This window comes from Maniola jurtina, chromosome 23 (assembly GCF_905333055.1).
Source record: "Maniola jurtina chromosome 23, ilManJurt1.1, whole genome shotgun sequence".
Lineage (NCBI taxonomy): Eukaryota > Metazoa > Arthropoda > Insecta > Lepidoptera > Nymphalidae > Maniola > Maniola jurtina.
The window spans coordinates 5,923,594-5,947,419 of record NC_060051.1 but is presented as its reverse complement, the minus strand read 5'-3'; the positions used below and the strand labels follow the sequence as shown (position 1 = coordinate 5,947,419).

The following is a 23,826-nucleotide window of genomic DNA, read 5'->3' as shown; positions in this document are numbered from 1 at the left end:
ACATACGCCATCGACGAAAAAAAAACGTACACGATAAAATGGAACAGTAAAACGGAGACATGTGTGAACCGGCCGTTAGGTGTCAATTTCCGCGGACTGTAGGAACGCCAAGCAGTAGCATTGGGCCTGACTATGCCTGCGTAACAAATAGGTAAATATTAATATTTGAAAACTTTTTATTTGATCACTATTAACACTACAAATATCTTAAAACTAATTGAATTAACATTTACATAATAATATTAACTTAAACAGGGCTCCCTCCGTCACTCGCTTCATACAATCGTAGTTCCAATTTCATTTGAATATTAAGCAACCAAAGTCCATGAAATTTTGCAGACATATTCTAGAAACTAATATCTGTGTCTGTGGTGTTTTAGATTTTTCTAAAAATACGTACTTTTAAAATTACAGGGGCTCAAAGATTTGTATGTAAATTTTTAAGACCCGCGTAACTTAGAAGCCGAATATTTTTACAGAAATCTGGAAAACCACACACATAGATATTAGTTTCTAGAATATGTCTGCATTTCATGGTCTTTGGTTGCTTAATATTGAAATGAAATTGGAACTACGTTTGTATGAAGCGAGTGACGGAGAGACCCCTCTTACAGAGTGAGTGTAATATGATTATTTTCAAGCAATGTCGTCTCCATGAATTCCTCTGTCGAATTCGCGCCCTAATGCCCTCGTCGCCAGCCAGCGGTCAATTCTGGCGGAAGTCAATGTAACCGTTCATTTTTCCTTCCAAACCTTTTTTTTAGGGTTCCGTGTAGCAGCCATGCAGCGTATGATAGATAACTTGATAAATAAAGATACCGCTACATATTAACTTGTATTACTTGGGCTGTATTTACAATATGTGCTTGGGTTACAATTAAAACTGTGGTAGAAAAACGAGGTGTTTCGGTCTTGATAATCAGAAGTGAATTCGTTGAATGCGCTGCCCGGGGTTCGTCCAGGCCAGCAAGATATTTGAATCGCTCCGAATTCAAATTGTGTTCTCTAACTGACAGCTGCAAAGTGTGTTGCTTTCTTCGCAGCTGCCGGTCTTAAAAGAGGCTGCATGCCTCTACATCACCCCCCTACGGAGTGAAAAAGAAGAGAAAAGAAAAAGATTAATAAATTATTTGCTAAGCGGCATGATAGGGTACGAGGAAGCGAACCGTACGACTGGAACGTGTGGAATAAATATATATTGATTTAATTGTACAGGCGGAAGTTTCTCACGCCGTTGAGTGAAAACGTATAATAAGGGTTTGTGGACAAATTGCAGTTTAGCTTTTTTAGCTAAAAAAAATGCAATTAGTTGCCAAGCCTTATTAACTTGTTGTAAACAAGCGCCGACATGAGAGCTAGACGCATCGGTAAATAACCCGAGTTGAGCGTCGGCGACTGGATGAGCTAACAGAGTTGCGTTAGCTAAACTCTCCTTGCACGAGTTGAAACAACGCTCTAAGTCAGGTGCCCAAGTAAACGGCTTGTCGCCTTTACCTTGAATGGCTGACAGAGCATCAATGAGTGGAGAGGTACTGTGGGCTATGCCCGGTAAAACTTATGATAAATAATCACCATACCGAGGAATCTTCGAAGACCTTGTACCGTCTTCGGCAAGGGAAACTCCTGAAGATCCTTGATGGCTAATTTGTGAGGGCCTAGGCGGCGTGGACGACACGATACCGGCGGACCATCCGTCGTTCGGATGAGGTGCACCGTGGTATGTTTGATCTCACGCACAGGGCCTGGAGGCCTTAAAATAGCAGGAAACTTGAATAATATTTCATGCTTACCATTTATGGTTTTTACGCTAACCTGGTCATCCGTAGTTATGGATGCCATATAAGAAAGACCAGTCGTGTTGTCGATCAGCCGACCGCTTCTGCAATTTGGCAATAAATTAAAATATGATAAGAAAGCGGCTCCTATAATAGCGGTGTTAACATCGCGTATTATAAAGTGCCAATATAAGTAAAAGGTGCCATGATGCCAGGGGGGGACCTCTAAAATTCAGTCTGCCAGTTCGGCAACCTTATCAAATGAAATTTTGGACTGCGCAGCTAATATGGCTTGCAAATATTGTGGCAAGCGGCGCATCCATAGCTGAGGTAAACAAAAATCTGGTCGGTAAGTAGGTACGTGACCAGCCAGGGAACATATATGACGAAGAAACTGGGACGGCTTACGATTCCCTAGCACTTCGTCATTAATAATTAAGCTGCCGGACCCTCTGTTCCATTTTAAATAGCTGAAAACCTTACACAAAATAAAAAGAATCACAACATAAAAAATTACAAAATGAATAATATCAAAAATATAAAATAAAATATTAAATGTTTACAAATATTCATTTTTCAGATTTTGAAAGTTCAAAGTCACTTAATGTCTCTATTGTTTATGCGTGAAGAAGAAAAGTTCTTATACGGAATTTAAAATTTAAAAAGTCAATTGTCACTCCAAAATGTCTTTCACCAAAAAAATGAAAAATAAATGACACAATAATTGCTCGAATATGTTTTGCAGCACAGAAGAAAAAAGTAATGTTTTTATAGAACCTGGATCCTCCTTAGAGCGCCTCGGATATGTCCTCACGAGGCATGTATGAAGTATGAACCAGCGTGTCGGGTCCAAAGGGTTCAAAGGTTCAGTTGTAGCGAGCCAACTATTATGGCAGCAATACCCATATGCTTACGTGTTCTTCTCGGCGGTCATCAGAATATGTATATGCTTGCGTGTTCTTCTCGGCGGTCACCCATATGCTTGCGGGGTCACCAGAATATGTAGCAGCCATGCAGCGTATGATAGATAACTTGATAAATAAAGATACCGCTACATATTAACTTGTATTACTTGGGCTGTATTTACAATATGTGCTTGGGTTACAATTAAAACTGTGGTAGAAAAACGAGGTGTTTCGGTCTTGATAATCAGAAGTGAATTCGTTGAATGCGCTGCCCGGGGTTCGTCCAGGCCAGCAAGATATTTGAATCGCTCCGAATTCAAATTGTGTTCTCTAACTGACAGCTGCAAAGTGTGTTGCTTTCTTCGCAGCTGCCGGTCTTAAAAGAGGCTGCATGCCTCTACATCCGTACCTCAAAAGGAAAAACCCTTAAAGGAACACTTTATAGTCTGTCTGTCCGCCCGTCTGTCGTGTCTGTCAAGAAAACCTATAGGGTACTTACCGTTGACCTAGAATCAAGAAAGGCAGGTAGGTAGGTCTTATAGCATAGGTAAAGGAATAAATCCGAAAACCGTGAATTTGTGGTTACATCATTAAAAAAAAATTAAAATGTTTAAATTTTCATAGTAAGATAATTATACTAAGTGGGGTATCATATGAAAGGGTTTCACTTGTACAATATAAAACAGATTTTATTTTTATTTTTTTGCATAATAGTTTTTCATTTATCGTGCAAAATGTCGAAAAATATAGCCGAGTATGGAACCCTCGGTGCGCAAGTCTGACTCGCACTTGGCCGGTTTTTTCTTATTGACCCCGCAAGTTTACGATTTGAAAAGTGACAGAAAAAAAAAAAACGAAAAAGAACTGTTGATTCTATGGGAACGATCTCGATTCCTGCCCGCGCCGATTGACTTACGGTCTATCCCATATTTCGAGTTTGTAGTCTACCTCAGCTCTATGAGTACTGGAGCTAGGTGTATCTATCTGATAGTCTCTGTCTGTTTGTTACACGTTACGGCCCATCCGCTAAACCGATTTTGAGGAAAGGTATCTACAGAGATAGCTTGCATACCGGAAAAACGCTACTTTTATCAGTTTATGGGAATGGAATGAGCAGTAACTGGAAAAGAGCTGATAACTTTCAAACGGCTGAACCGATTTTCTTGGATTATAGCTAAGAACACTCTCGATCAAGCCACCTTTCAAACAAAATAAACTAAATTAAAATCATGTCATTAGTTTAGGAGCTACGATGTCACAGACAGATACAGAGATACACACGTCAAACTTATAACACCCCACTTTTTGGATCGGGCTCGGGGGAGATTAGAGAAATCAAAAATAGGTGTTAAAAGTGCCATCTATGAATGTTTGTATGAACTACATTAATCTCAGTTCAGGCAGCGTCATCTATGTATAACTGTACGAACTAAAACACAAAAACAAAGCAAGTAAGCACGTGGTACTACGTTGAACCATCTTTGAACAACCCTTTCGAATCAAAAAGTAACTAAAGTTACCAATAGATGTCGTAGATATAACATGGCTATAATGAATGGTCACTAAAAATAAGAACTCACTCAACATTCAAGTGGCATTTCTATTTTGCTGCATTATACAGAAAGTGATTTTGAAGCGGGTGGAGTCAATACAGAATACAGACAAAGCGCGCTCGTGTCTATGCTCTATGGGCCGATGGAGCCGATTTGTTCCTTTCTGTCAGTTTGAAATCGCTTCTGCTAGAAGTTGTTTGTCTTGTTGGAACGAACGGATTTATCGTATATTGCTAAATGTTTTCTTCAATGTTGTGACTGAAATAAATACGAAATAGTGTGTTTGTTTATCGTAAATCTAAGTGCAATGGTTTTTGGTGTCCGTGAGTTACAGATTTTGTGTTAGAAACATGGTACAGTGCACGTAATTCTTGGGATTACATGAAGTTTGCCGGCAGAATTTTTGTTGTGAGTACAATCAATATTTGCCCCCTTTTATTCCCGATTGGCCGCCTATTCGGCTTTTAATTTACCAGCCTTTGTTACACGATTCATTAAAGGTACCTAAGTAATCTAACGTGAGTTACTGAGTAAACATAATTTGTTTAATATGGTATTGAAGCGCATGATTGCCTTAACTGTTTTTACGTGAATAATGACTTAAAACACTCAAGTTATTTCTTTCTCTTGCGTTATTATTAGTTCTGGTCAACTAGATATCTAGTTGGTCGGCAAGAAACAAGAAAGATCGCAGATCGTAGTCATAGTTAAGCAGGTGAACTTTTTTACAGTTTTCCAGTTAAAATATGCTACGACTTCCCTGGTACAGTGGTGAGCGCTGTGATCATATAAATAGGACTTCCCAAGTTCGAGTCCCGGATGGCTCACCTTGTAATTAGTCTAGTGAGCGGCTTCGGCCGTGGCTATTACTCCCTACCGATCTGCTCCGGTATTATTCTGTGTAGATACTAGAAATAAAATCTGCTATAAACTTTCTATGTTAGCCTGTTTCCATCTTAGACTGTTTTATCACTTACCACCAGGTGAGATTCCAGTCAAGGGTTTTTAACAGCTACTTTGTAGTTGGTAGAATTTAAAAAACGAATATTTAGGCGGTAGGTACATGGCCAATGGATTAATAACTTTATTAATATTAATATTTATTCAATTAGACTTTACAAATATTTGGCAGGCACGTCGCAAACGGCCGTGGTCTGCGAAAACTCTTCTCACTCTGAGAGGGGATGCTATACTTTGTAGTGAGGCTGACGATGGGTTGATCATGATGACGATAATGTCTTACTTCAATATCCTACTTATATGTGGATATTATACTCCTCTCATAATTAGGTACCTACCTAAATCTAACTATAGTCTAAACATTACTTGTGAGATCTTTTTTTTTAAATATAATGCAGAGCAAACAAGCAGACGGGTCACCTATTGTTAAGTGATTACAGCCGTCCATGAACATTTGCAGCACCAGAAGTTTCTGGCCTTTCAGAAATTTGTTGGTCGGCCCTTTGAATAACACCACATTGTAATCTAGTGGGAACACCGCTGATGGGAGTTGATTCCACAGTTTGCATGTGCATGGAAAAAAGGATCTGGTACAACGGGCGCTCAAATTGCACCAGGCACCCAGGTGGCAAAGATGAAATTGCTTGCCGGTTCATCTGCAACATGAAAGTAAAAATATAACTACCTAAGTAATTTCTGACTGAAAATTTTAAATAACACAGTACTTAGTTAAGTTAAAGTATAATTTGCTTACATTCTAAGAGGTTTATTTGATGATTTATTAATAAACTACTACTGGGTGATGCCCGCCACTTTAGATTTGGATTTTTTAATTCTATATCCATTGTCCAGGCTAAAAAGTTGTCTATGCCTTTCTCCAGGAAGTAATCTATCTCTTTACTAAATAAATGATAGGTAGGTACCTGTGATTCCACCAGATGGGTTTAGGTTTTCAAAAATCCCATGGGAACTCTTTCGTTTTCCTGGACAAAAAGTAGCCTATATTCAATGCAAGCAATGCTAGGATGCAAGCTAATATCTTGACTAAATTTCGTCATAAACTGTTGAACAGACAGACAGACTGGATTACACTTATTTTAATTCTCACTAAAGTAACCAAAAAGTATTTTACTTAAATATTTTAGTTTCCCTAAGACACACATATACTTCTAATATGGTGTGATATTTTCACATGCTAAAAAGAAGGCCATAATGGACTCAAGAATACAAGGTTATCATTATGCTAAGTTTCATCAAGATTGGTTCAGCAATTTGGCAGTGAAAAGTAGCATAAAGGTATTATAGTAATAGCTCCTTTTGCATTTATAAAATAGTACTTAAGTAGCTATCAATGTGGGTTTATACAACAAATCCGATTAATTTGATTAACTTTGAGCCTTGCTTAGTAAACGTCATTCATCACCTTACTGTATTACTTAGTCTTTTAACACTTTGTATTTGGTTTATTTTAACACCCTGACTGTTAAGGGTGAACTGTTTATTATTAGATGAGAGAGATGTTCCATGATCAAGATATTTCTAAGATGTTGGTCCTTGTACTATTTAATCTGTACCTCTTAACTTAGAATGACCCAAGGAGGGAATTAAGTAGGTATAATATTAAGTTAGTACTTAACAAGTAAGTTAGTATTTGCAGTCCACTTTCCTTAAATATAAGTAATTATTTAAATTCTTATATGAATATTAATAATTAAGTAACATACCTTACCTACTTAGTTATGTGATTATAATTTATGGACTAAATCAATGTATCACATTTCCTTGTTTGTTAATAAAGTTACATAATTCAAAATCAATGCTTATTGTGTAATTTATGGCTAATAAGTAATAATATTAATGTCATAGCTCAGAATAGATTAGCATAGTAAATAATATGACTAATAGACAGATGTAGATGTAAAAACTAAATAAAATTGTGTTTTTAGTTTCATAATGGTACATAAACTGCACTTTTTCAACTTTTAAAATTACTATATCTCAGTGTGTAAAAAAGTGTAAAAACATTACTTATTTATTATACTTTATTATTAAATCTTTCAATTAAGCTGGAATATGCAAAAAACCCTATTTTGTGAACTATGACTTTGACTTTGAATAATAATAATCGAAGCCTCACCGTTACAAATTACAACTGTCGTTACTGTGTCGATGGGACTTTTCACAACTCATTTATAATGGTGTTTCCAGCATTCATACCAATTTTTAAGTCTATGCGAATTATTGTAACCTAACCCCTATTTTATGTGCTAAATTGAACGGGCTAGGCAAATTGCTTAGATTGGCCAATTATATGTTCAAGCCCCCAAACTGCATCATTTTGAAATTTCAATGACGTAAGTTTGCAGTCAAGCACCATTCTGTTAATTTTAATAAACAAAAAATAGAACTCATTAGTCGAGATCTAAAATTGTAGGTAAAATAACTCGATAACTATTGACCAATTAACCTTGTTTTGAAACAATTGCGTCAGTTTTGTGCTAGCGCAGTCTGTTATCTATGCATTTTTAACCCCCGACCCAAAAAGAGGGGTGTTATAAGTTTGACGTGTGTATCTGTGTATCTGTGTATCTGTCTGTGGCATCGTAGCGCCTAAACGAATGAACCGATTTTAATTTAGTTTTTTTTGTTTGAAAGGTGGCTTGATCGAGAGTGTCCCTAGCTATAATCTAAAAAAATTGGTTCAGCCGTTTAAGAGTTATCAGCTCTTTTCTAGTTTTCTTGTAGAAAAGAAGGTTAGATAACCGTTAGGTTCATAATATTATGTCAATAGTGAATAGACAAATGTCAAGATGGACGTTGCCTAAATACATAATTATTTATTTGAAAATGATGTTTTGGAAAACTCAAATACTTTGGATCGTCGGGGGTGTTATAAATTTTTAATTTACACTTGTTACTATAGAATGTTCATTTAACTCTTTCTAGTCTACAAACAGATGTGACAGAGTTACCGACAGCTATTATAATGACTCAAGTTCGATCTTGCCTGGAGTACTGCAGCAGATGGCTGGTTTTGCCAAGTACCAGCTTGATGCATTGGATTTGGTGGATCGTCTTGCTAGAAGACTCATTGGCGACCAAGATCTGGTTATTTCTAAGCTTCAGCGTTTGGAACATCGGCGCCAGGTTGCCTGTCTGTTGGTGTTTTATATCTATTCTTTGTAATAAATAAAATTGAAGTGTCTGTCTGTAATTTCAAAATAACTATCTCATATTCAGCTCATACGGTTATTTGAACGGTACACAAATTGCGCAACAAATCGCACAAGCGATAGCACAGCCAATCGTAAAAACAATCGAACAACTAATCGTAAAACCATCGTACAAACAGTCGCACAACCAGTCGTAAATAAAATCGCTCAGCCAGTCGCACAACTAGTCGCTCAACCAGTCGTACAACTAATCACACACAAATCGCTTAACTAATCGCACAACAAGTCGCTCAACCAGTCGTACAACTAATCGCACAACAAATCGTTCAACCTGTCGTACAAATAATCACCCAACTAAGCGAGCGAAACCGCGGGTAATAGCTAGTATAAAATATATTTGGGAGAGTGTGCTAAGGAACTATTCGACCTAGTTCCCCTCCCCCCTCGTCATTTTACTATCGAACCACTAGGCATCGCTAAGGTCTGCATCCCTACATAGTCGAAATTCCACGGACCCCTACGAAGCGATTTGCTACCTCGTTTCTAATTCGCACTGCTAGAATATGGGATGTCCTTCCTTTAAAAGAAGAGTAAATCGGGACCTTCTGGTATGATTGCAGTCAAGTGCAAGCCCATTTAGTTATTTAAAAAAAAGTTTTCGACTCTAAGAGAAATATTTTATGAGCTTTATCGATGCGAAATCGATTAGTCAAATTATGTCAAATGTCTATGACGTCACATCTGTGAATTTCATACGAGCTCCCTTACTAAGCGAGCGTTTTGATGTTTGGTAAAAAGTCACTGATTTGACTAAATCATCCCTATTAATAGAAGTTAGTACAAGGCATGGCTGTCGACTTAATTAATATAGGTGCTTAACCAAGTTACAAAAAAAGCTGATGCATCAGCATCAACATCCAAGACCACTATAAGTAACTCATTACATCGAACCGGTAAATAAGAGAAAACAGCCTTAAGATGGCACGCAAGAGATAAACTAAAATTAGTATTCCTTTGACGCGCAGAGCAACGCCCTAAGTGACTGTGTTATTTTTTTATATCTGACATGCGGTTCAGACCATGTTTACATTTTACACAGACATACACGTATAATATGCATTTTGAAGACTTCACTGGCGACTATTTTTGAGTTCTAAACTGGGATAAAAAAAAACTAAGTAGGTACCTACTGAGTAAAAAAAGTTGAAAACTAAAACCCGACTGCGATCGTCTCAATAAACGCTGAAATATTATAGTAAAATTGTTTTTCTGTCGCTCGGTATATTTTAATGTTGTAGTAGGTACATTTATATTCCTGAACTCAATTTTCTCCTCTTTCATTTGACATCCCACTTATACAATGGCAAAAAAAAATTTTGGAGGCCCCCCACTTTTTTTGATGTAATATTCGTTAGGTCAATTTTTTCGTATAAAATGTAGCCTATGTCACCCGGACCTTTACAACGAATCAATTGACACCTCATTCATTAAAATAAGCCCAGTAGTTTAGGCGCTGCGGTGGGACACACAGAATCTGGATACAAACATACATATACATAGACTGCTAAAATCATAATCCTTCCTTTTGGCTTTGCCGCAGTCGGGTAAAAATATTTTATCTTTCTATATTTGATCTTTCTTTCTGGTTATTTTCGCTAGCTTTTCGACTTGGCTTCGCGACATTGTTCGTGTGGATGTAGGTTTTCAAAAATCCCGTGGGATCTCTTTGCTTTCCGGGTTAAAAAGTAGCCTATGTGCTAATCCAGGGTATAATCTATCCCCACTCTAAATTTCAGCCCAATCCGTCCAGTAGTTTTTGCGTGAAGGTGTAACAAACATACACACACACACACACACATACACACAAACTTTCGCCTTTATAATATTAGTGTGATAGTGTGATAGGCATAGATCACAAAATCAGGTGGATTCATTACGGGTCTTGGATGAAAAATTGCGTCCGCCTGAATCCAGGTGCTGCAACTCGTCTGATGTCTTCCGTCAATCTAGTCCAGGGTCTTCCAACGCTGCGCTTTCTCGTGGAAAGTTGCTATTCTTGCACCTTTGGACCCCCAACGTCTATCGGATTTTCAAACTATGTGTCCTGCCCATTGCCACTTCAACTCCACAGCCCGTTGAGTTAATCGGGTTAGTCTGGTTAGTTAGGTAGTGGTTACCATCAAGTGATCTTGTAAGGGTTCCGTTTTTCCTTTTCACGTACGGAACCCTAAAAACTAAAGCAGGATGCTTCAAATGACTACTTAATGAAGAGTTTAATAAATTGTTAAACAAAGCACTTTCGGACTTTCCTTCTATGGCTATCTACTGGAACTAGTAGTTATTACCATAAGCGTATACTGTGCTTGTGCGTTGTGTTTGCTAACTATCCGATCCGATATCTTGTATGTACTTAAGTACTAAAAACTAAATAGGGGCATAATATATTTTTTCACAAGAAACATTGTGTAGACTGTAGATGAATCTACTTGTGTAATCATGCCAATCGAAAAGTAAGCTACGTAATTATGTTAGTTTTGAGTACAACTAAATGAAGCACCACTATCCGCAATGATATATTTTGGAATAAATACACATTTTTTATTGTATTTAATTAATATTAATTACATTTAATTTTTTTTATTTAATTAATATATGAATAACGAGCAAACGAGCAGGCAAAGCACCTGATGCTGAATGAGCTCCAGAAAAACTGCTAAAGTGTTGCTAACTTATTAGGAGTTGGTTGATCCGCCTTGAATAACTCCATATCGAAATTTAGTAGGAACTGGGAACACTGCCGGAGAGGGAGGTTGTTCCACAATTGTAAGTCCCTGAGAGGAATGATCTGGCACAGCGGATGGTCAAAGTGCCTGATCTTTACTTAGGTGGTTAAGGGAAGTTGGTGCGGTACGGTTGTAATTTTGTAACCTTTTACGATATATCGCATCGGATAGTATAAAAATGCTCTTATTTAATAGAAAAATATGAGTTCAACGTCCATTCCTATTATTTTACCCGAAAACATTAATTCTAATATGGTGCGAACGCCGTAAACGGAAAGTTCGTAAAAGGCCTGATTTTTGTTTACTACATCCTTTTACAATGCGGTTAATGCTCTAAGCTTTAAAATACTGCCTTAAAAAGAACAGATGTGAATTAAAATGTGGACCACGCTGCGTAAAAAGAAGCTATACTAATAAATAAAATTGGAGTGTCTGTCTGTAATTTCGAAATAACTACCTCATATTAAGCTCATGTTATGGTTATTTGAACGATACCATAACTGAATCACACGTTTTTACGTTTTTAAAATTTTTGTCACGCGGGCGAAGCTGCGGGCATTAGCTAGTCAGAAATGTGTGTGTGTGGTTTCGCATTTTTGAGCCAAAACACACATCTAACTTCAGTTTGGGAATTTATATATGGGAATGGTCTCGGCTGCTCGATTGCGGTAGAATGACAGGTATAATGTCATGATCGCAATTACCTCTGATTGGTGGACGCTCGCTCACTATTGGCTACTGTTGTGATATTTTGAATTTATACGTAAACAATTTAGTTTACAGCCAGTTCCAACAGCTACAATGCATTGTTGTAACTACAGCCATGGCTAGTTGACGTGGGTTTTACGTATTTTGGAAGTACCCTCCATAATTACTGAGAAATAAGTTATTTTTGACCTAGGAAACATTCCTATTCAATTGTTATTAAGTGAAGGTAAGACAAAATAAAGAAACAGCACTGCTCTAAGGTCACTAGCCTAGAGTTACAAACATAACATTAAAACTTTTATCTGCGATCTAAAATAATTGCTTGCTTGCTGGAAAACCTCGGCGCTTTGCAATTGGAAACAAAATATCTTAATTATGCTATTGTGTTTAGTTATTTTACTTAATAAGTAAATCTGATGTATTTAATTCGTTGACCTTAACACAATTAAGTACAAATACTTAATTTTTTTTCAAAGCTATATCAAATATTTACTAAACCCGATTTAGGATAGGATTTAAGGCGATTTTGTAGCAACTTGTAAACCAACGACACCAATCAAGGACCATGTAATCAAGGACTGAATTAGTTATGATAATTATTATGTAACATAGTAAATCTGGGGCGCCTGTAGATATAGTAAATTAGCAAAATCAAAAAACCTAGTGGAGTTCCGCAAGCGAAAATTCTCTTCGGCGTTTTATCCGCACGGGTATGGTGCGTGTTTTCACGTCATAATAGTATTCCAATGTGCTAATAGTTACTTAATACCATTACAGCGATATTTCTATTGATCTTAGCAAGAGCTTAGCATAACGCTGGAATACAAGTGTCAATTAAAAATTTATAACACCCCCGACAAGTGAAGGTTACAGTAACTAGAAAAGAGCTGATGACTGTCAAACGGCTGAACCGATTTTCTTGGATTATAGCTAAGAACACACTCGATCAAGCCACCTTTCAAACAAAAAAAAGCTAAATTAAAATCGGTTCATTAGTTTAGGAGCTACGATGCCACATACAGATACACAGATACTGAGATACACACGTCAAACTTATAACACCCCTCTTTTGGTCGAGTGTTAAAAATTCGGAAGGAACTTTAGCGGGGTCGCAAAGTGGAAGCACTATACAGTAAACAGTTTGTTATCTAACTGTTTTTATTCAATGAACGTGGGTAAGTTCATTACAATTGAATAGAATCGACGCGATCTTGATAGCGTAACACTAGTTCACAAAGTTTGCGCGAAAGAGGCCGAGTCTTGCAACGGGCGTATGGAGACCGATGTTCTTGCTCTACATTGTCTATGGAGTTATGGACGTATTCTCACATTGACAACAGCGGCGCTTGAATAAAAGTTGCTAGGGTTCTGGGTTATTACTAAAGCTGGACGATTTCACAGCATGTGAAAAAACTGGTTAAGTGCGAGTTGGACTCGTATACGAAGGGTTCCGTACCATCGTACAAGCGAGCGGACTGAAATCCGAAAGGTCGGCGGTTCAAACCCCACCCGTTGCACTATTGTCGTACCCACTCCTGGGACAAGCTTTACGCTTAACGCTAAGGGGAATTTCAGTCATGATTAAAAAGGCTAATATTCCTTAAAATACGGAACCCTAAAAAACATGTTTTTCTAAACAGAATGGAATATCTACTTAACTAAAGTAATAGGCACCTACCTACTTCTATAATATTATATTCAGTTCTGTTGTGACTAAAGCTAGTTAGTAGCTTTACGAGAGTGACTTGTCGTGAGTGTATATTTCCACTTTGTTTATAAACGTGTGTGGCGTCAAAGCTCAAAACTAAGCGGTCCAGGTATACAATATAGCCAATTAAGCGAGACCCACCCGTTCCATACAGTTAATTACTTTGGATTCGCTGAAGAGAGCTCTATTCAAGTTGGTCGGTCGAACAATAACACTGCAACTGTAAGTGTGGGGTGTTGCATCATAGGAGCATTCAATTGTGTTATGTGGATTACTTATATTGTCATTGACATTCGATTTAACTGTGTTAGCTTATCAAGAATTGTCTACTTAGCTAGGTTATCAGAGGGATATAATATAATAGTTCTTGAAATTCCTTTCTTATCAAACTAGCTATAATTTACTGCAGGTCATAAAACTATTCGAATGGCTATATTGACGGTATTAAAAGTAATTTAGTAGTTTTATCTTTTACAGTAAGCCGACTACTACAATTTAAAGATAGACTTTGAGATATCTACTCCTAATCCTACCTTATGTTGCCACGTAATTACGGTTAACGTCAATGCTCAACAACGCCATAATTATCGCGATAATCAACTAATGCTAATTGAATTGGTAAAATGGTCTAAAGCCAAACATTGTGAATGCCGTTGTACCTACGTTGATCGTGGCTACATCTATGTTTAACGGGAAACGTCGTTGAACATCGCGTTGTTTGCCGTTAATGTGGCCGGGACCTAAGAAATCTATGGAGAGCATTTGAGATAAGCGACCACGACGTGTAGTAGGTGCCTACATTATATAATACTTTGCATATAATCGCGCGACATAATCACATGTACCCGTCGCGCATTGCGGTCGCGTACCTACCTCAAAGACTACCAAAGCGAAGTATTTGTCTTCTCGATCGACCTACTAAAAGCGTAAGTCAGAAGAGCAGGTTTAATTTAACTAATTTTACAAGTTATTAAAAATGTCCTCGTATGGGTAGGTACTAAACGGATATAAGTAGATCAATTCACAACGCGTAGAGGTTTATCGAGAGTTTAATCTTTAAAATATTTATTGTAAAAAGGAAGCTTGAGAAATTTGATATTAAATATCGATCTCTCCATCCAGAAATGTTCGAATAACTTCGAATTATGATAAAAGGTAAGAATGTACTTGAGATTTTATAAGGATTTATAATAAAGGACAGGTAGGTATTTTTTCTATTAAATATCCACTTGATTGAACAAAGAAGTTTCCCAGGGAAATATTCATTTTACCTTTCCAGCTTTGAGTCAAAAGAAAATACTAACTTACTTGAGGATAGGATGACATAATTGGAAAAGTTTACCTTGCCTAATAAAAGATTAGGCGAAAGAAAATTCGAGATAGAAATTACAGGAAAAAAGAATTACTTATTACGCCTCCCTGGCGAATATCGACGACTTGCCTGGCGCAGTGGTGACTGGTGAGCGCTGTGGTCTTCAGGAGTCGGAGGTCCCGGTTGCTGGTAGGTGGTAACTAGAGGGTTAGTTCCCTCTAGTTACCACCCTACTGGCAAAGCTGTGCCGCCAAGCAATTTCGCTTTCTGGTACGATGTCGCATAAAAAATTAAAAACCCTTGCAAAGTTAGCTGGTTGGGTGGTTAGCTGGTGAGATCTATAGACCGAACTCCGAATTTGCTTAGACTTAAAACAGAGTTAAAACAAGACCGATGTACAGTACAACCAAATTAATAATGCGCATAGAAATCTTCGTCACTGTTCGGCAACGGTCGTATGATACACATGATATTGACTCCTATTTGTTTATAACAAGGTGCAAAATGCAAGTGAATTGTTTAGGCCTCTTACGATTCAATTCTGGGAATACGACAATTAGCGAAGATCTGCATGCGCATTATTAATTTGGTTGTACTTTATATATCTCTCACATAAATCTGTCTCGTTTTAACTCAGTCTTAAGTCTGAGCATCGTCAAAGTGCGCTCTATAAATCTCACCCTTAGACTTTATCGTCACTTACCACCAGGCGAGATCGTAGTCAAGAGTTAACTTGTATATAGGAGAAAAAAGATCGGACTATATGAAGGAGAAATTAAAAAAAAAATGAGTAAGTTCTGAATTATTGATAACTTCTGGTGAAGCGATCGACCTTCTAAAAAAATTCAGTTACACGAGTAACTTTTTCTCCCAGTATAAAAACTGAAAGTATGCAAAATTTTTAACCTTTTATACTTACTTACTTACTTATTTAATAAAAAAAGAAGCAAGTTTTTAGAACGAAAAGTTATTTTAACTAAAAAGTCAATTAAGTAGCATTTTTCGACATTTAAAGGTCAAAGTGTCTAAAATGTTACTAGAGATGGGCCGACTAGTCGGGAAAGCTGACTATTGAGCATCTTTTATGACACTTCTTGCTTGGTGGCTGGCTTTTCCTGCATGTTTATCAGTGGGAGGGCGGGCGGTGCATGTCGCATGCTGCATGTTGCACCGGTTGCACCATACAGATTTGTTTGGTTTAGCGGGTTATAGCAAATTAAGCTTTTGGTTCCTTGTATATAATGGACTTCCGCAAAATAACGCCTGCTTCTATACTATAAATAATTATAATTTCTTTATAAGAAGCCGCAAAATATTGGTCAACTTCTAGTAGAAATTTCACAAATGCCTTAGCAGAAAATGGCTGGCCATTAGACGTAAAGAGATTGCAATAATTGCTCAGCCGGCTGTGAAACAAGTCGTCCGTCCACAGCTGTGTCACGCCTTGTTTATTAGTAGAAGAGATATTTGCGGAACCTTCCACGTATAGAGGGAAAACATGGCAGGTTTTTGAAGGGAAGCTTCTTAAGGTTACACCTCTTTCCTTGGCTGGGCGCCTTTGGGATGGATAAAAACTTCAAGGTCGCGTCACCGACATACTAATTTTATTAGCTTTAAAAAATCCTTAAAGCAAACCAATAAGGTTCAATTTTAATACACGCGTGGTACCTACTTATCATCTTTATATTATTAAGGTCTCCTCTTATCTAGAACGTAGGTCTCTAACTTACGAAATTTTTCTAGATAAAAGAATAGGTAGGTATATTTTAGTCTTTTTAACCCCCGACCCAAAAAGAGGGGTGTTATAAGTTTGACGTGTGTATCTGTGTGTCTGTGTATCTGTGTATCTGTCTGTGGCATCGTAGCGCCTAAACGAATGAACCGATTTTAATTTAGTTTTTTTTGTTTGAAAGGTGGTTTGATCGAGAGTGTTCTTAGCTATAATCCAAAAAAATTGGTTCAGCCGTTTAAAAGTTATCAGCTCTTTTCTAGTTTTCTTGTAGAAAAGACTAACCTTCTTTTAACCCTTAGGTTCATAATATTCAAGTGTCAATTGACAAATGTCAAGCTGTCAAGATGGACGTTGCCTATTTATTTGAAAATGATGTTTTGGAAAACTCAGATACTTTGGATTGTAGGCGCGGAATAGTCCAAGAAAATCGGTTCAGCCGTTTGAAAGTTATCAGCTCTTTTCTAGTTACTGTAACCTTCACTGGTCGGGGGTGTTGAAAATTTTTAATTAACCGACTTCCAAAAAAGGAGGAGGTTCTCAATTCGTCGGGATCTTTTTTTTTTATTTTTTTTTTTATTTTTTATGTATGTTCCCCGATTACTCAAAGACCCCTGGACCGATTTGGAAAATTTTTTTTTTGTTTGAAAGGGTATACTGTGCAGGTGGTCCCATATAAATTTGGTGAAGATCTGATGAATATCTTCGGCGATGGAGAACAGAACTCCTCAATGAATAAGAGCAAATTGCTCGCGATCACTGTAATTTATTTATTTATTTATTTATTGTATTTACAATATTCTAAAACTATTTACATTGAATTCTTAGCGCCCTGAAGTCTTGGCGACTTGTCTGGGCGCTGCACATTCCTCTATAAATTAACTGTATGATATACGGGTAAGACTACTCAGTACACTCAATACAAAATTATGTCGGTATAAGATAATATTATATTATGCAAGGAAGGGTACCTACTCGGTTGCACAGCGCACGAACATTAGGTAGGTATTTGTGGCGCTCGGCACCGAGGCGATGCTTAGCCAGCTCGTTACCGGACTTATTCACTATACAGGCTGTTCTATGTAGATAAAAATTAGATAAAAACTATAAGTAGTATAGGATATTTATAGAATGTAATTATGAATTACTATGCGTAGTATACGTGTGCGTGTATTTATGTAAGCAATTGGGTTTCTGTTATTATGTATATATTATTGAATATTTTACGTAAGGGAAGACGTGTTTAATAAATATTCCTTGATTTTATACTTTATGTTGTTTTTTGTTATTTTAGTTTTAATTTCAGTTGGTAATTCGTTGATTAATTTTGGTAATAGATAATTCGTGGTTCGTTCACCGTAAAAATTGTTTGCTTTGGTCGTAATTACCTTGTGTCCCGATACGGCCCTCGTCGTAATACTGTGTGTGACATAGTTTTGATAATATTCAAAGTAGTTTTGAGTAATTAGGGTATGTTTGACTTTTTTTTCTATTGGTAGTACTTTACAGAATTTGAATACTGCTTCCTCATTTTGTCTAAATTTTTCTTTAAGGTTTGGGGGTAAAATCATTTTTAGGGTCCGTTTTTTTATATTATGTATTTTAGTAAGGTAGGTTTTGAATGTTCGTCCGTACGCACTAAGACCGTATGACAATAGCTTAGTAAACAGTAGGGTTTTAACTGGGCATAGCATATTATAGTACAGTGGGGCCACTAAAAATTGTGAAATAAAAAATTTTCAAAAGAAAAATAAAACCGACTTCAAAAACCAAAAACACTAAAAAGTAGAAAATAATTTTTGTTTAGCTACACATGTAATGTACCTAGGTATGAAGTCGGGCGAGCTTCACTCTTGGATTTCTAATTTTGTTTTAATATGCTCGCTCGACTTCATACCTAGGTACATTACATGTGTAGCTAAACAAAAATTATTTTCTACTTTTTAGTGTTTTTGGTTTTTGAAGTCGGTTTTATTTTTCTTTTGAAAATTTTTTTTACACTTGTTCTTCCTGTCCTTATTCCACGCTGTGGCGAACACAGTATGTCTTTTTCTTCCACTCACTTCTGTCATACGTCAACGCATTATCCATTCCTTTTACACACATATCCTCTTTCACGCAATCGATTCATCTTTTCTTTGGTCTTCTCGGTGCTAATCAGTTTTTACTCGAAATCGTAGCGAAACCACAGCCGAAACGCTGATTGCGGTAGGGTGGTAACTAACAGCCAAAGCCTCCTACTAGACAAGAGACCATTTAGAAGTTTTATTTTTGAATTTTGTTCCTAAGAGGTATAGATCCCGTGGGACCTCCTACTTATAAAGTCGCTCAAGCACTGCACCAGGATGATTGTCACCGCTCTCTTTATTACTAACGTTCGGCGTAAGGTTCTTAGGTATAAAGAAGATTTTTTATATATTTAGAAATACATGGATAAACCAGCGAAGTGTGGTGTGGTGACCGACGCACGGCCGCTTTACACTCCAACGCGTATTTGTCACAACCTACGGGAGAGAGTATTTTAAACGTGATATTTTTAAATAACACTACTTATCATATCAGTTCTTAACGCCCCTACTAGATCCATACTCAGCAGTCAGTGGCGTGCACATGTCTGCAAACAAGGTCATAATGAACAAGTGTAAATTTAAAATTTATAACACCCCGGACAAGTGAAGGTTACAGTAACTAGAAAAGAGCTGATAACTTTCAAACGGCTGAACCGATTTTCTTGGATTATAGCTAAGAACACTCTCGATCAAGCCACCTTTCAAACAAAAAAAAATCTAAATTAAAATCGGTTCATTAGTTTAGGAGCTACGATGCCACACACAGATACACAAATACACACGTCAAACTTATAACACCCCTCTATTTGGGTCGGGGGTTAAATACTGGCCAAGTGCGAATCTGACTCGCACATAAGGGTTCCGTACCATCGCGCAAGATATACCCTAAAACTTTTATTCCTAACTCCAAGTTAATGACGGACAGCACCTTCTATGTGTGATTTAAAAAAGTAATAATTTTTTTTTGTTAAATTTTTCACACTTTCGTTTTATAAAATTAAAAGTAGTCATATCTCGTACAGTAACACCAAGAACGTTTGATATTAAAACACAATATAATGTTAGCCGCGATTTAATTATGACTTGTGATCAACAGTTAAGCGTAAGCGAAAGGCACAAACAATGCCTTATTGTGTGTATGTATAGCTCTTAATATGGATCGGTGGTAATGACCTCTTCGTCACACTTATGTAGTTACACATATAGAATGATATAGTTATTTAAATAGGTTAAACCATCAAGTGACCCTGGATAATATATCTTTCAGACGTGAGTGCGAGTTGACTCTGTACTGATTGGGTAATCTCCTTTTAGTTGACTGCTTTGCTGCATCTACTTGCTAGGTAGGTACCCTGCTTTCATGTTTTTTTTTAAATCGGACATCCTCCGATTTATGTCAGTTTTTTTTAACCCCCGACCCAAAAAGAGGGGTGTTATAAAAGTTTGACGTGAGTATCTGTGTATCTGTCTGTGGCATCGTAGCTCCTAAACTATTGAACCGATTTTAATTTAGTTTTTTTTGTTTGAAAGGTGGCTTGCTCGAGAGTGTTCTTAGAAATCAAAGAAAATCGGTTCAGCCGTTCAAAAGTTTTTAGCTCTTTTCTAGTTACTGTAACCTTCATTTGTCGGGGGTAATATAAATTTTTAATTTACACTTGTCTTACGAGTATGTTCATAATATGTTTCATGTTATCCACCGTGAATTGTCTTTCAGCGAAAAGATCATTCTCATAGGCACTTATAGAAAGTATATGGATACCTAATTTGGAAGGATAAAGGCATAGGGCTGTTCGGAGCTGGTGGTGCTGATGAATGCCCTACTTATAACAGTGGACGTCCACATTTAAATAGGTTAAACTATCAGCAAGCTAAAGGCACAGTGGAACTGACCAGAAAATATTTTTCAGACGTGATGGCGTTCTCAGAAAGTTATAGATCTAGATGGCTAGGTACAGCAAGAAGTTGCGGGGGTGCTCATGGAAAGCTCTTTGTCCAACCCAACAGTGGATGTCTACAGGCTGAATATTGTATATAATTCTGATAGATATAAATATAAAGTAGGGTGGACTGAAATACCCTTATGTATAGTACCGTAGGGCAATAAGCTATAATATGTCTTCAAATACATTAATACAATGCATTTCTTTTCCTTTTATTTATGTACCCTACCCTCCCCTTGTAATAGCCAGTAGCCACACCTCTGGCGGAAATTTAATCATCTGCCATGTTGGATTCGGAGTGACGTAATGGAACCCATAGCACGCGTTTCGACGAAACTGATCGATAGACAGACACCTCATTCGTCAAAATCTGACGGCTTATCAGTCTTTAATTACTTTCTACTGCCATATTTAACTTAGACTTTTGTATATTAAACTACCGCGACTTCCTCGGAATGGATTTAGGTTTTTTAAATCCCGTGGGAAATCTTAGATTTGCGGTACTAAAAAGAAAGATGTGTCCTCCTTCGGGAGCTAAGATATCACTTTATCGGATTTCATCAAAATTGGTTAAGTCATTGGCCGCAAAAAGGTAACAGACCGTCAGACAGACTGACATTTTCGCGTCAGTCAGATGTTTTATTTGCAATATATTGTATCTTTTAAAAATAAGTACAGGATTTAAAAAAAAATCGTAGTTTTGTTATGGTATATTATAACATATCAGTAATCATCAGTACTTTCACCTGTCTTCGTTACACCCTGTAATATTATAGTATGGATTACATTTTTACGTATAGGGTACCTACTCGTACTAAGCTCTAATCCAAGGTAATCAGCATTCATTTAATTAGCTTGGCTTCTGATTTCTGATCATAATAATTACTATCGCCGGCATTTTGAGAAAAAAAAAGAAATTTATGTGAAATGGGAAAACGAAAGCCATCATCATTTTTACGGTCAGCAAAATATCTAAAAGACCGTCTATTTTTAACCCCCGATCCAAAAAGAGGGGTGTTATAAGTTTGACGTGTGTATCTGTGTATCTGTCTGGGGCATCCTAGCTCCTAAACTAATGAACCGATTTTAATTTTTTTTTTGATTGAAAGGTGGCTTGATCGAGAGTGTTCTTAGCTATAATCCAAGAAAATCGGTTCAGCCGTTTGAAAGTTAACAGCTCTTTTCTAGTTACTGTAACCTTTACCCGTCGGGGGTGTTATAAATTTTTAATTTGCACTTGTAAATAGAATGTTAGGTCACTATAAAACGTCAAAAATATTTTTTCCAACTACTAAGTAATTTTTCATTAGCTAACCCAAAATAGCCAATTTCACATGAATCATTGATGATTTGGTCCGTACAGTCATCTCGCAAAATGTCCAAATCAATTCTCCCCGTTGGTACTCCACTTTTAGAGCCCACTGCCCCACCGAATGGACGATTGCGTTCTGAAATAATACTTTGTATTAGGCAAAACGCAGACGACCTATTTTTGTCTGAAATCGATTTTATGCGACAACGGCTGTTCTTAATCATTCGCTGTCACAGTTCGAACTAGTGAGAGAGCTTGTATTGACAACGCCACTGCCACTAGGGAGGCTTATGTGTATGAATAAACATGTGTTTGAAACATACCTACGTTAGCAGTGTTAGAACTACCCCTACTAAAATAAATGCGCGTGTGTTTGTTCGTTGTTTTGTCAACAAACGGAAAATCAAACAAAACAAAAACTAAATTAAAATCGGTTCATTCGTTTAGGAGCTACGATGCCACAGACAGATACACACGTCAAACTTATAACACCCCTCTTTTTGAGTCACGGGTTAAAAATACACCACATTGTCATGTATTCTATTTTCGCCGTACTAACTGGCTATCTATCGACTGTCTGCGTTGACTCTTAGCCATTTAAAATAATACTACGTATTATTGGAAAGTTGAGCAAGTAATTTGGTGGGCTTATTGTTCTTCTGAATTCAATGTTTGAATTAACTTTGAAGTTAAATTTTGTTAATCGTTAGGTACATAAGACCTCTCTGGAATAGCTAATAGCACATAGTCTGGGGCGCTTTTCAATCGTATTTACTTCTTTTAAATGTTTGAGTAACTATGTCAGTTACTTAGTAGGTAATTATATGAATTGGCTGATCTTTGACAATGCAAAAGATTTAATTTTGTAATAGTAACTCGCTGTAATATCAGGAATGTTTTCATTTTTTTCAGTTCACTAAGAATTTTATTAATTTTTCATTACATAGTTATAGCCAGTATTTATTAATGAAACTCATAATACTTCTTTGTCATCTTTCATTCAATTAATATACTTTTACAGACTTTATAAAACTTTGTCTAAGAATTTCGACACCGCCACTGATTCAAACTTTGGTCTGTACCAAGAAAAATCTTCAAGATGCAAAACGGTAACTTATTTTGGCTAATTCTGTTGTACTCGTACGTACACAATCTCTAAACAGATTGACGGTTAAATCTAGTGAATTACAGTGCTATCCTTTTCCGCATTGAGCTTTATGAAATTAATACCAATGCATTTAGACCTGTCATTTTCGTTAAGAGATTTTGTTCAATCATTAGTTAGATTTTAAATCATTGGGGCTAATACTGCTAGATATATGTTCAATCTCTAAACATTACATTATAGTGTAAATGAATTAGTTTCTATCCCTTTCAAAATGCTCCTTGCGGAAAACGATAGCATTATATTTAGATGTGTCAATTTAGTTTAGTTTAGAAATTACATATGTGCAACAGAATAAGCCACATTGCCGTCATCTACGATTACGTATGATTGGAATTGGATGTTATTTAAATCCATTGGTTTTCACCATTAACATATTCTTGAACTTAAAGCCACAACAAGATAAATCTCTCCACCCTCTTCCAAAAATAAATCCGGCCCGCCTATATGATATCGCGGTCTAATTCGATCACCGCGATGCGCTTGCACTTGACAGAATGAGTCATGGTCGCACACGGCCACTGCACTCGGTTTAAGCGGCTACACACGTCCTGATCTACCCATGATTTCTACCTGACAAGTTTGGCCAGCACCTACAGCCTGAAAGTTAGACATTACATTGCTAGAATTACAATAATTTTGTGAATATGTGAAGAATTGTGTGTTTAGCTGAATTTATCGTAACAAAACGAGCCGAGAGTATCGCAATCGCCTATGATTGGCCGACATTCGGT

The 23,826-nt window shown here is 36.9% G+C and overlaps 1 protein-coding gene and 1 long non-coding RNA gene across 6 annotated transcripts in view; one reads left to right on the top strand and one right to left on the bottom strand.

Moving 5' to 3' along the window:
• Positions 1-1,038: 1,038 nt before the first annotated feature.
• Positions 1,039-2,300, bottom strand: LOC123877262. 2 transcript variants are annotated; one of them, XR_006798541.1, is made up of 3 exons: positions 2,184-2,300; positions 1,578-1,879; positions 1,039-1,085 (listed from the first exon to the last, which is right to left on the bottom strand). It is a non-coding gene; the product is annotated as an uncharacterized LOC123877262 (long non-coding RNA). The 2 variants fall into 2 exon arrangements; XR_006798540.1 differs by lacking the exon at positions 1,039-1,085 and having other exon boundaries at positions 1,585-1,750.
• Positions 2,301-4,346: 2,046 nt separating this feature from the next.
• Positions 4,347-23,826, top strand: part of LOC123877246 (IQ motif and SEC7 domain-containing protein 2) — a 212,255-nt gene continuing 192,775 nt past the window's right edge. For all 4 annotated transcript variants that reach the window (XM_045923806.1, XM_045923801.1, XM_045923805.1 and 1 more), the window contains exon 1: positions 4,347-4,641. The gene's annotated coding sequence lies outside the window, so the exon portion shown is untranslated. The remainder of the gene's footprint in view (positions 4,642-23,826) is intronic.